The 13,435-nt window shown below is 46.6% G+C and overlaps 1 long non-coding RNA gene across 1 annotated transcript in view; it reads right to left on the bottom strand.

Moving 5' to 3' along the window:
• Positions 1 to 12,231: 12,231 nt before the first annotated feature.
• LOC108524138 (uncharacterized) overlaps positions 12,232 to 13,435 on the bottom strand; it is a 2,932-nt gene continuing 1,728 nt past the window's right edge. The window contains exons 2-3 of the long non-coding RNA XR_001883987.1: positions 13,180 to 13,318; positions 12,232 to 12,354 (exon numbers count right to left, since the gene is read on the bottom strand). This is a non-coding gene — a long non-coding RNA (uncharacterized LOC108524138). The remainder of the gene's footprint in view (positions 12,355 to 13,179; positions 13,319 to 13,435) is intronic.

Below are 13,435 nucleotides of genomic sequence, written 5' to 3'. Positions count from 1 at the left end.
CAAGGCCAGGAGTTGGAGACTGGCCTGGGCAATATAACAAGACCTCGTCTTTATACTTTAAAAAGTAAAATAAAATGAAGTAGCTGTAGAGTGGTTATCCAGGTGCAGGTCCCGACTACAGCAAACCAGTCACTTCACTCCATGGCCTCGGCTCCTCTATCATATGGGAAGCCAATGGAAAAACGCTTGATGAGAGAAAGGAGGGAGAATGCTGCCCCCCTAAGCAGTGGGGAAATAGGGACCTATAAAAAAAGATTGAGGAAGCTGTTAATGAACTGACAAAAAGCGACCACCAAAGTGGGGGGAATAAAAAAAGCAAGGTGCAAAGTAGCATGTAGAGTGTGCTATTGTTTGTGCAAAAAACAAAAAGGGGGGATGAATAATATATAATATTTCACTTTATACACATAAGAATTTATTTGGTAGGATAAGCAAGGAACTGGGGCGCAAGGGTGGGAGGGAGACATCACTGTATATACTTTTACTTTTCTGTTTGAACCATGAACTGTGTGAACAGGTTACTATTCAAAATGAGTGGGTTGTTTTGTTTTGTGAGCAAATGTCAAGGGTTTTTGGTATAAGCTGGTAAAAACCATAGTTGGAGCTCCTTCCCCAGTCTTGACTACTTCTGCTTTGCCTGGCCCTCCTCTCCAGGCCCAGTCCTCCTCTCCTCCATTTCTCTTCTTTAGGGTCCAGTTAACAGTCTGCCTCTTCCAGGAAGCAAAAGTAACAGCTGATGCCTATACAGCACTGACCACGTGCCTGGCCTCGCTCTGCATGCTCTCATGTTGATTCACCCAAGTAGTCCTCAGAAGAACCCAGTGTGGTAGGTACTAGAGAGATTGGGAAACTAAGGCATGGAGAGGTTATGTAATTTACTCAGTCACACAGCTTGGAAGGGGCTGAACTGAACTCTGAACCCAGGTCCCCTGCAGAAAGGGAGCTCTCACGTGCTGAGCACCTGTCATTCGTTTTAGCCATCTTGCCTTTAAGCATCATCTTGATGGTAACTCTGTGGGGAGCGCTCATCCCATTTTCTGGATGAGGACGAGGAGAGTTAAAGGAATCAGCAAGGATGGGAGTTGAGCTTGGAATGTCGTTCTTCAAAAACTCCCAAGTCCTCTTTCTTTCCTAAAACGTCCCAGCCTGTGCCTCGACCCCTTCTCCCTGCTGAGTAACCCCTTTGTGGATCTTGCAGCATTCAAAAGTTGGAAAATGTTTCCTGTCCATGCCAATCATCAGGAACTCCAGGCCCTCTATCTGGCCCAGAGCATGTTCTAGTTTAATTTGGAATGTTGGGTCCCCTGCTTCTCGCCTCCCTGCAGTGCCCCGGCTGATCCCACCATTGGTTGACACTGTCTGGGAGCCCCCTCAAGGCCAGGGGCTAAATACATCCCCAGCACAGAGTCTTGCCCATAAGTGTCTGATGAGTAAATAACTGATTGACCAGAAAGCTCTAGACTGGTGTTTGTGGGGTTACCTCCCTATGCTGGACCTTGCTGGCATCTCCTTGTTATTATTGTGGTTATCAATTCCAGTCATTTATTGAGTGCCCACCAAGGGCCAGGCCTGACTATGCCAAAGATCCAGCTCCCTGGATCCTCAGAAGGGACTGTAGGGGCCAAGTGTTAGACCATTTAAAGGTGTGAAAACTGATGCTCAGAGAGGGAAGTGGCTTGTCCCCACAGTCACTCAGCTAGTGAGTGGCTTCAAATTCAAATCCAGAGCCACCTCCCAATGACACCAAAATCCAGGCTGGGACAACTTCAGGGGCATTAGTGCTACTTTTGTTATAATTATTATTCTCGAATAATAACTCTTATTGAATTCTTCCTAAAATGGACCAGGCCCTGGGGTAAGCAGCTTCATGAGTATCCTTCCTTCAATTTTTACAACTCCCTACCATGCAGTGATTAGGAGATCTGTCAATGAAGCGCTGCGACCAGTAACTATGCGCTTGGAACAATGCCTTCACTTGTTTCCTCATCCTTAAGGACAGCACCTGTCTCCCAGGAGGTAGACAAAGCATTAGAACAGAGTGTGTGAGCATAGTGAGTGCTGTATAAATGTCAGCTCTTTCATTCCCATTTCACAGAAGTGACAGGAAAACTGAGTCACAGGACAAAGTCACAGAGTTAGGATTGGACCCATCTAACACAAGGCTCTGCTCATAACTGCTCTGCCCCATTGCCTCCCTCTCACAGTATGGCTGGGAGCATTTAGCCAGCACATATGTAAAAAGTGCCCAATGGCACAGGACCTACAGCACTGTGGGGGCCCGATAATGTTGTGGACACCCCAGGTAGAGGGTTCAACTGTTCCCGCCAGCTCCCCTGCAGTGCCTCTCACTGGGATGAGAGCCTGGCCTGGTTCCGAATCTACAGAATTGCCTGCTCCAGCCAGCTGCTCCCTGGGAGTCCCCAAGTTTCTCAGCACTCCCTTGGAGGCACAGGGGTGGGGCATGGGGAAACTTCCTCCACCCACCTAGGGGCTGCCAGAACCCCTGCCCACCCTTAAGAAGGGGCTTCCCCACCCTGCACCAGCTGTGCAGACACCCTCTCTGCCTCTACACAGGCAGGACAGGAAGTGGGGCAATGCCAAGACCAATTAAACCCGCCAGTGGAATTAAGGTCAGCAGGATGCAATTATGCCTGTTGGATTTAACAAGGCCAGAGGGAAGGTTTCTCCAGCCAGAGTTCACGGCTCCTTAGGCCTCTTGCCCTGCGTAGCTCTGCCTTCCAGGAGCCTAGGCTTCTAGGCTCACCTAGCTCTGGAAGAATGTGTTGGGGGTGAAGGGGTTAACTCCACCCTGGCACTGCTTCCTTGGCTCTGGAGAGGAAATCAGTCCAGCCAAGAGGCTTTAAAAGGACCTGTTCAGAGAAGACATGCCCAGTCTGACCCTCTCCCTGCTCAGCTGTGATGGAAAATCCAAAGAGTTGAGCAATAACCTTTCTGACTCCAAAGAGAGCAGCCAATTCCCCTCACAGTCTTCCCTCTGCTCCTGTTTGAGAGCCACTCAAGACTGCATTAGCACGTTGTTTTCTCTTGCCCTCTCCCACCTTGGACCCCTGAGCCCAGGGCCTTGGCAGGACCTCTCAGGTCTCTGGAAAAGCCCTGGGTAAGGTCGCTGTCCTTATAGCAAACCTTGTCCTTCCAGCCAAGTTAGTAAGCAGATATCTGTGGGCATTCTGTGTGCGAACTGGATATAGATTTCTCTGAAAACTCAATTGACACACTGTTCCATCCCACAATTGTAGAATCTTATTGCTAAGATTATTTACTGGAGGCTCTACTGTGGCAAGGACTAAACTGGTCACTCTGGGGACACAGAGATGAAATTGGGGGAGAGCTATAGAATCATGGCATGTTACATTTTATGTGAAAAAAGACTATAAAAATCAACCATGCCTGTAACCTAGCATGTTAAGAGGCCGAGGCCGGAGGATCACTTGAGCCCAGGAATTCAAGACCAGCCTGGGCCAACATAGTGAGACCCCATCTCTGCAAAAAAATTTAAAAATTCTCCAGGCATGGCAGTGCACACCTGTGGTCCCAGCTACTCAGGAGGCTGACGTAGAAGGATTGCTTGACCCCAGGAGCTTGAAGCTGCAGTGAGCCATGATTGTGTCACTGCACTATGGCCTGGGTGACAGGGTGGGACCCTATCTCAATAAATAAATTAAATAAAAATCAGCCATGGAGTGGGATCCTTTTTGTTCAAAATATTTACAAAGAAGATGTCTGGAGGGATATAAAGGGACATATTAACAGGCGTACGAAGAGAGATTATTTTTATTCTTTATTCATCTAGATTTTCCAATTTTTTTGGAAATGACTCTTGTAACTCTTAATCAGATCAATAAATAATTCCAAATATATCAACGTGGACACAGATATCTTCACAGAGAAAATGGTAAGAGCTATAAAACACCGTGGAAGGACTTCTTGGCTCAGGGCCTCAGAGAACTCGCAATTCAGCTACTGCAGGGTTTTCTCAGTGCCTAAGCCCCAGAGTTGGCTTAAAATGAAGCCTCCTGGATGGGCGAAGTGGCTCACGCCCGTAATCTCAGCACTTTGGGAGGACAAGGCAGGCAGATCACTTGAGGTTAGGAGTTCAAGACCAGCCTGGCCAACATGATGAAATGCCATCTCTACTAAAAATATAAAAATTAGCCGGGCATGGTGGCGGGCACCTATAATCCCAGCTACTTGGGAGGCTGAGGCATGAGAATCGCTTGAACCCAGGAGGCAGAGGTTGCAGTGAGCTGAGATTGCACAACTGCACTCCAGCCTGGGCAATAGAGCAAGACTCAGTCTCAAAAATAAAAATAAGATAAAAAATAAAATGAAGCCTCCTTGGAATAAGGCCCCAGAAATGTCTATAAACCAGCATTTCAGGTGATTTTTCATGCACATCCAAGTTCAAGAACTGCCAGGTCAGAGAGCCAGCTCTCTAGAAAGCATCCTGAGAGCCTTGGAAGAAGAAACAGCTTTGAGGCACTGTCCTGACAGTCACCCTGGTGCAGTCAATGGACAGCTTCCAGGATTCATATCCCTATAACCTGGGGCCACACTTCTCAACCCTGATGCACAATGAAAACACCTGGAGAGTTTCTATAACTCTCGAGTCTGAGCCCCTTCTGAGCTCAGACCAATTAAATCAGAACATTTGGAGTGGGGCCCAGAATGTTGGTATTTTTTAAAATCTCCCCAAAAGATTCTGATGTGTGGCAGGGTGAAGAGCCACTGCTCTGAGGCTTTCCTAGGACAGGAACTTCATTTTCTTTTTTGTTTCTGTTTTTTTGAGCCGAAGTCTCGCTCTTTCACCAAGGCTGGAGTACAGTGGCGCAATATCTGCTCACTGCAACCTCTGCCTCCTGGGTTCCAGTGATTCTTCTGCCTCAACCTCCTGAGTAGCTGAGATTACAGGTGTACACTACCATGTTCAGCTAATTTTTTGCATTTTTAGTAGAAACAGGATTTCATCATTTTGGTCAGGCTACTCTCGAACTCCTGACCTCAAGCAATCCACCCTCCTTGGCCTCCCTATAATCCCAAAGTGCTGGGATTATAGGCGTGAGCCACCACGCCCAGCCAGAAACTTCAGTTTCTATTTCCCTTGAATGCCCTCCATCACAAGGTAGGAAATAGTAGTACACACAGCAGGTATTCTTTCTGACTGGTGTTGACTGGGTACCCCATCCCAATATCTGAGACCCTTGGAGTCCAGATGCCAGTGCAAAACAGACGCAGACTACATCACATTCAATTTTGTATCCCAAGTACCTAGTACAATACATGGTGCTGTTGTGGTTAGTAGTAATAGCCACTAGCATTCATTGTGTATTTACAATGTGTCAGACAGAAATACTAACTCTTTTAATCTTCAGAGCAACCTTATGAGGCAGATACTATAATCACTCCCATTTCCAAAAGGAAACTGAGGCACACAGGAGTTTCAGAGGTAGTAAATGGCTGGCTGGAATTTAAACCCAAACTGTCTCGCTCCAGAGCCCTCACATTTAATTACTACTCCGTACCACAAAGCAATGCCCATTGAAAAATAAATTTACAAGTGAGTGAAGAATCAGTTTGGTTGCCCTAGGGCCTGACATTCAGTAGGTGCTCTGTAAATGTTGAAGAATAAATGCACCTACTTGTTAGGACCCTGGAACAATGGGAGGCCAAGAGCAGCCCCTCCTTCATTCCTCCTCTCCCATCCCAGCCCAACTTCTGCAGCATAAACAGCAAAGCCAAAAATAGTGATCTAATGACGTCAGGGGAACAAGGTCATCTGAAAATTGCCCACAGCCACTGGACACCTCCCTATAGGATCAAGTAGCAGGAGGGTACCCCAGGCTGGTGCAGCTGTTCCAAGAACAGGAAACGTCCCAGGAGCAGACTTGGAAGCACCACCACATAAAGGCAGAGGCAGTGGGGGGAAAACCACAGACATACCAAAGAGTAGAAGCAAGACCAAGTGCGAAGCATAGACCCAGAAGATGAGTAGTTCGACTTTATCTGCACTAGAAGTTGCTCCCATCACCCGATCCCGGGAAATGGCTCGAGAAGCAGAGCATGCATGTTCTGTCCTCTTGCACAGGAGAGCTTCCCAGCCTGCCACTGCGCTATTTATAAAACTTCAGGTCCGTTTGCTAAACTGGGCTACCATAAGAATCAGGGGGTGCATGGCAAGCTCTGAGCAGCTGCTGGGGGAAGAAGACCCTGCCTGAGATAGTGAGGGGCCTCCAAATAAAGGATGAGGGGTGGGCTGCGCAAGGCACCTCCTGGCTGCAGTCCACTTGGCATAGTGACCACCTTGGCTATCATTCAGGCCTGCTGAGGCTTGTGACTTAACTGACTGGCAGCTGCCACATCTCTGACAGGATCCAGCACGGTCCGAGATGCCTGCTCTGCTGACAGGGTGAAAGCGAGGAGAGGACCTGCCTCCCAGTGTCTGAGAAGCTTAGCTGGAGGTTCCCACAGCAAGGTCAAGAGTTCAGTGAGGGCTCCAGCTCAAATCCAGAAAGAGCCAGACCCTATCCTCCTGGAGCTGGCTCTGGTCAAGGGATGCAAGATGCTGTGGTAGAAAGGACACCTGAGGGCAGATGGACCTGGGTCCAAATTCTGACCCTGCCATTTATTAGCAGTGTGACTTTGGATGAGTAACTTAAACTCTGAGCCTTGGTTTCCTCATCTGTCATATGACTTGTTGGAAGAACATATGGAAAAGCATTCTTCCCTCCGTCTTCATTCTGGGAATGGAGTCTTGGCTAAGGAGATAAACATCCACTCAACAAGCTCAGCAGCTCTCCCGTGTCTAACTCAGTCAGACTGTACAAAGGTGACCCCTGCAAGGGGCTGTGGAAGGGAGGAAGGTATTCTCAGCCTGAGATAGGCTCTTGACTGGCTGGGCACTAAGGTCACAGGAGAGAATGGCTGCCGGCTCCTTGGCCCATGGGTACCTGCATCAGGAGACCTGTTGTCTGCCAGGATTTGCAGGTCCCTCTCCTGGCACAGTGGTCCTCACACTTAGACATGCATCACTGTCCCCTGGAGCGCTTGTTAAAATATACATTGCTGGGCCCCACCCTCAGCGTGCCTGACTCAGTAGGTCCAGTGTGGGAATAGAGAATTTGCATTTCTAGTCCCTGATGATACTGCTGCTGCTGGGCCACACATCACACTCCGAGGACCACTGTCTTAGAGAGTAAAAGTCCCACAGGCCAAGATGCTTAGGCCTCTGAGTAGCTCACAAGAGTAGTGTTGTGGTATGTGAGGAAACACAGAACACTGAGACCCAGTCATCAGTACAGCAAATGTTCCAAGGAGAGACAGATGCAAAGTGAAGCTCTGGCCTGGCTCATGCTTGTAATCCCAGCACTTTGGGAGTTCGAAACCAGCCTGGCCGACATGGTGAAACCCCGTCTCTACTAAAAATACAAAAAAAAAAAATGAGCCGGGTGTGGTGGTGGGCACCTATAATCCCAGCCATTCAGGAAGCTGAGGCAGAATTGCTTGAACCGGAGCGGTGGAGGTTGCAGTGAGCCGAGATGATGCCACTGCACTCCAGCCTGGGCAACAGAGCGAGGCTCTATCTCAAAAAAAAAAAGTGAAGCGATTTCGTGAAGGGGAGGCACACTGGCAACCCCTCCCAGCTCCCGAGTGAATGCGTGCTATGTTGTTTCCTATTGCTGCAGTAACAAACTACCACGAGAGAGAAAAAGGCTCTCTTGCTTGCACAAACTCCCATGAACCTCCTCCCCTGCAGAGACGTCTCCCTACTTCTTTTGGCCAGCTGTTAACTAGAAGCTGCTGACCCTATCCTGTCAGGTTGTTAGCTGTGGGTAAACAGCAAAGGCTTCTGGTAATCCCTGGTGACACAGCCACTGAAAACACTGAATATGTGACTCAAGCATGGCCACACTGAGTCACACTGGCTAGCTGGGTGGGTAATAGTCACCATTGCTGCCCAGAGTGCCTTTGGGGCATGTTAAAGCAGGAGAGAAATCTCCCTCCACTGCGCTGGAGGAAGGGTCCTTTCCAGCAATATCATTCCAACTTTCATAAGGAGACTGAGACCCAGCTACCCAGAGAATATAAACAACATGTCAGAAAGCAAGAGCAGCTCTCCCAGTTCCCAATCTAGGGTTTATTCCATGAAATAATTCTGTATTTCTCTTGAACCCTGTGCCAGTTATCCAAAAATAACCCAGGTCTCCTTGACCATGAACACGTAAAACTTGAATCGCAATGGAGAGAAACAGAAAAGGAACAAGGTGAAGTCTGTTTTATGGTGACATCCTTAAACTGCCTCCAACAATAGAAGGATTGCTTCCAAAATAATCTCAGTCTTGGGGGGAAAATCATATATTGGATGGGAATGACTTCTTTGTGGCAGGCAGTCTGCAAGAATTCATTGAACATTCTGTGCAGTCTTTAACCAGTTCCAAGGTCAAGAAAAACATCAGAAAATATGTGTGCGTGTCAAGGGACAACATTATTCAGGGATTAGTCCCCTGGAGTGATCTGGGCTAGATTTCCATTTCCAGAACAACCCTTGGAAAGTCCTCAACAAGATAGAACACTGGTCTCCAACATACTTTGTTCACATGGAAACCCAGGGACAGGAGAGCTTGCTCTCTTGCAGGGATTGAACAACTGGCTATAGAAGACATATAAATACAAAAGTCGGGCTGGTTTGGCTTAAAAACCTGCCTAGAAAAAAATCTAAAAATATTTAAGCTGAAAGGAGCCTTATTAATTGTTCCAACTCAATCTTATTTGACAGATGTGGGAATTGAAGCCCCCAAAAGAGGAATAACTTGTTAAAGGTCACCCATCATTTCACTAACCGGAGTGAGATTATAATTCCACCCTTCTTCCCAAAAGACACATCACAGCTCCAGGTAGAGTCTTTGTTTTGTTTTGTTTTGTTTTGCTTTGCTTTGTTTTTCTAGACAGAGTCTTGCTCTGTCGCCCAGGCTGGAGTGCAGTGGCATGATCTCGGCTCACTGCAACCTCCGCTTCCCAGGTTCAAGCGATTCTCCTGCCGTAGCCTCCTGAGTAGCTGGGATTACAGGTGCCTATCACCACGCCTGGCTAATTTTTGTATTTTTAGTACAGAAGGGGTTTCACCATATTGGTCAGGCTGGTCTCAAACTCCTGACTTTGTGATCCACCTGCCTCAGTCTCCCAAAGTGCTGGGATTACAGGCGTGAGCCACCACACAGAAACCTCCCGGTAGAGTTAAGAAAGACCAAGAGCTTTCTCCTTTCAAATCTGATCTAAAGTAGAGACAACAGATCTACTTGAAAATGTGGCATCCCAAGACTTTAAAGAACACAACTAGAATTATCTCCAGAAAGGCTTTACTAAATGCCAATGAACGTCATCTCTGGACATGGGTGTCAGTAACGTTGACATCACATCAGCCAAAAAGAGCTTTCCATTCGGCAAATGTGCAAGCCAGGGTAATGTCATTAACTATGCTTTTGGGAAGGGCTTCTATTCACTTTCAAGCTTGTATTTTAATTATAAACATAGACTGGTAAGTGGTTTGAGAGCAATCATTTAAAGTTTAGAGACAGCAGACACCAGGACTCCACAATGGCATCAGTCATACCAGTGAAGAAGAAACTCATGGATGTCAAATTAGGGGAGCTGCCAAGCTGGATACTGATTTTACCACCAAAGGCATTGTTGAAGCATTTCAAAGAGGTTACCACAGATACTATTAAATACAAGCATGACAACATGAAAAAGGGGAGTGTCACCAGGGTTTCCATGGTGCTGGCAGCTTATATGCCTTTTGACCACTGCCTTTCTTATAAGGAGCTCAAACATAAGTACCACTGAGGAGGGGCCAGTGTGGAGAGCACACTCCGCACTCCTGACCATGACCTCCTTGGCCCAGAACCCCTCCATGAGGCATGTGATCATTGCTGAATCTTTTATATCCAAATGAAAATAAACCTCCAAGGCCGGGCGCGGTGGCTCAAGCCTGTAATCCCAGCACTTTGGGAGGCCGAGACGGGCGGATCACGAGGTCAGGAGATCGAGACCATCCTGGCTAACACGGTGAAACCCCGTCTCTACTAAAAAATACAAAAAAGCTAGCCGGGCGAGGTGGCGGGCGCCTGTAGTCCCAGCTACTCGGGAGGCTGAGGCAGGAGAATGGCGTAAACCCGGGAGGCGGAGCTTGCAGTGAACTGAGATCCCGCCACTGCACTCCAGCCTGGGCGACAAAGCGAGACTCTGTCTCAACAACAACAACAACAACAAAAGAAAATAAACCTGCAAATAAAAGATGACTAGTAAACAATAATAATAATAAAGTTTAGAGACAAACATGATGTGTTAGGGGGAAGCAAATACAGACAATTCTGTCCTGTAAATGGAGCTAAGAAAAATCCTTTGCAAAACAAGCACTTTCAATGTGGAGAAGCAAATTCAGAACAATGGAATAGCATCCTGCTGTTAAAATTGGTATTTACAAAGTATGCAATAATATAGGAAAAATGAGTTACTATTATGCTAAATGAAAAATAATACTAGTGGGGCATGGTGGCTCACGCCTGTAATCCAGCACTTCGGGAGGCCGAGGTGGGTGGATCACAATGTCAGGAGTTCAAGACCAGCCTGACCAACATGGTGAAATCTCATCTCTACTAAAAATACAAAGATTAGCCAGAAGTGGTGGCGTGTGCCTGTAATCTCAGCTTCTCAGGAGGCTGAGGCAGGAGAATCGTGTGAACCCGGAGGGCGGAGTTTGCAGTGAGCTAAGATCATGCCACTGCACTCCAGCCTGGACGATAGAGGGAAACTCTGTCTCAAAAAAAAAAAAAAAAAGAAAAAGAAAATACCAAATATATATATAGATAGATAGAGAGAGAGAGAGAGAGAGAGCGCTCTACTATGTATAAAACCAAAGTTTTACACAAGGAAAAAAAAACCCACTTATCTGTGTGACAGAGTGTCCCTGAGTACGGTGATAGAGGTGTGTCAGTGCAAGGCTAAAGCCTTCTCCTCTCTATTTACCACTAAGCAAGCTTAAATAAGGCTGCCCCAAACTGCTTTTCACATTACAAGTTACTACCACTGACTAGTATCTTGACCCACTGGAAATTTCTCCCACCCTTGCTCCTGAAAGAACACCTGAGACCATCAGTGCCCAAACAAGCTGGGCAATAGTACTTGGATGCAACTCTTCACACATTCACACACCTGCAATGTTCTGGGACACCAGGCCCATGCTACATGGGCCTCTTCAGATCTGACAGCCCAGGTTTCTATTTCCTCTTTGACCAATAAAGCTTTTTTTTTTTTTTCTTGAGAAGGAGTTTCGCTCTTGTTGCCCAGGCGGGAGTGCGGAATGGCACAGTCTCAGTTTACTGCAACCTCCATCTCCCACGTTCAAGCGATTATCCTGCTTCAGCCTCCTGAGTAGCTGGGATTACAGGTGCATGCCACCACACCCAGCTAATTTTTGTATTTTTAGTAGAGACAGGGTTTTACCATGTTGGTCAGGCTGGTCTCGAACTCCTGACCTCAGCCTAGGCCTCCCAAAGTGCTGGGATTACAAGTGTGAGCCACAGTGCCCCGCCCAAAAAAAAGGTGGGGGAAGGGCATTTGATGCCATCAGACCAGGTTTAGTCTGTTGAAATCATTCTTTCATGACAAAACCTAGTATTTGCTTAAGCCTTTCCCTTGACCCTCCTGGTCTGAGTGAAATGTCAGCATTTGTGAAGCTGTTTCAGGAAGCTGATACTTTCAACACATAAGAGCCATGGTTTGGCCTGAGCCCAGACTCTTCTTCATTTACAAGGAGAATAGCAAAAATCATCAGACATTTCCAACGTCAGCAACCTCTACTACAGCATTAGAAAATAGAGTAGGTGTGCAAGAAGATAGGGAAACAAGTAAAAAGCATGTTTTCGTCCCCAGGCTTTTTTGTAGCAACTACACTGGCTTCAGCTGGATAACAAATTGTCCTGGAATTCTTGGCTTTGGAGCAAACATGTCAGCTCCCTGGTTACGCCTTCGTCATTGCCCAAAGTACCACACACTTTAACCTTCCTGCTCTTTCCATAGGCCTGGGTTTGTCCCGTATCCAGGAAACTTTATATGTTGTCTAAACTGAGCATCCCAGCAGGCTACAAGGCAGATGGCAGCTCAGGATTCAGAATGTTGACCAATTCCTACCTGGATCCACACCACCAAGCTGTAACTCAGCCTGCCTGTGCAGAAATAGGAGCCCAGCCACGTGGCTAACAGCTTTTTTAACTGCTACTCTCAGCAATGAGGAACTTCCCCAGCAGACAAGATTCAGTAAGACGGCCTTCATCGAGAGAACTGAAAAGGAAGCAATATCAAGATTGATTCAACAGGATACCCAGGTTCAACCAAACACTCAAGACAATACGCAAGCCCCCAAAGCTCAATTAAGCCAGGAGGAGATGAGGACCAGGTGCTGCTGTCTTGCCTCTAGTCCTTGGGACCTCAGGTCACAAACCCAGGACATCATGCAGAGGTCTGCATTGTCGTAAGAGGCTTCATACTTCAGTCAGGAAGGAAGCCAGGACATGCCTGAGGTAGCACCTGAACTACATCTTTTAAATGCACAACACGTATGAAAAAACCGAAGTACAGAGTGTAAAGTATGAAGCTATTTGTGTAAAAAAAATAAGAGGAGAAGGGTAGGTAGGAGGATGTAGAGGAGGAAACCATCTCTGCAAGGGAACTTAAGAAGCTGGCAGCACTATCTCTGGGGAGGGGAGCTGAGCAGTTGGGAGGAAAAGGTAGGAGGAATACTTCATGTTTGTATCTTTTCAATTCAGAAGTATGTGAATGTACAACCTTTTAAAGAACAAATTAAAATTTTTAAAAATGCAGAATGCTACTATCCTATTTATTTAAAAAATGCTCTATCAATGTGTGTGCTCATAGAAAACGTTCTGGAAGAATCCTGTTGTGAACCATGGGTTACACTGGGACATGGGAGTAGGGGAAGGAAGGAGACTTTCAGGTTTTATTTCGCAGTTAGTAGCATTTTACTTGTTTCCAAAAGGCAGTACTACTTTTGCAAATTTTACTTTAAAAAAAAAAAAAAAAAACCTTTACAAACTGCAACCTCACTTTCAAAAACAATCCCTAAACTCCCACAGCACTCTATCTCACATTACTGAATCACATCCCATCTTGTGTTACGATTATTCATGTCCAGGTCTCATCTCTGTTAAATGCTGGAGCAACTGCAACCACGGTCTGTCTACCATGCTGGTTCCACTTCCCAGGGACAAGACTCTACAGAAAAGACCTGGTAAGGAATAAAACAATCAAAATGGTAACCAAGCAATTACACAGGACAAAACAATCAACCAAAGTTAAGAGTGAGCAGTAATCTTTTTTTTTTTTTTTTTTTTTTTTTTTTTTT

Source organism: Rhinopithecus bieti, unplaced genomic scaffold, assembly GCF_001698545.2.
Source record: "Rhinopithecus bieti isolate Rb0 unplaced genomic scaffold, ASM169854v2 scaffold_78508, whole genome shotgun sequence".
NCBI classification, from domain to species: Eukaryota; Metazoa; Chordata; class Mammalia; order Primates; family Cercopithecidae; genus Rhinopithecus; species Rhinopithecus bieti.
This window is presented reverse-complemented; position numbering and strand designations above follow the sequence as displayed.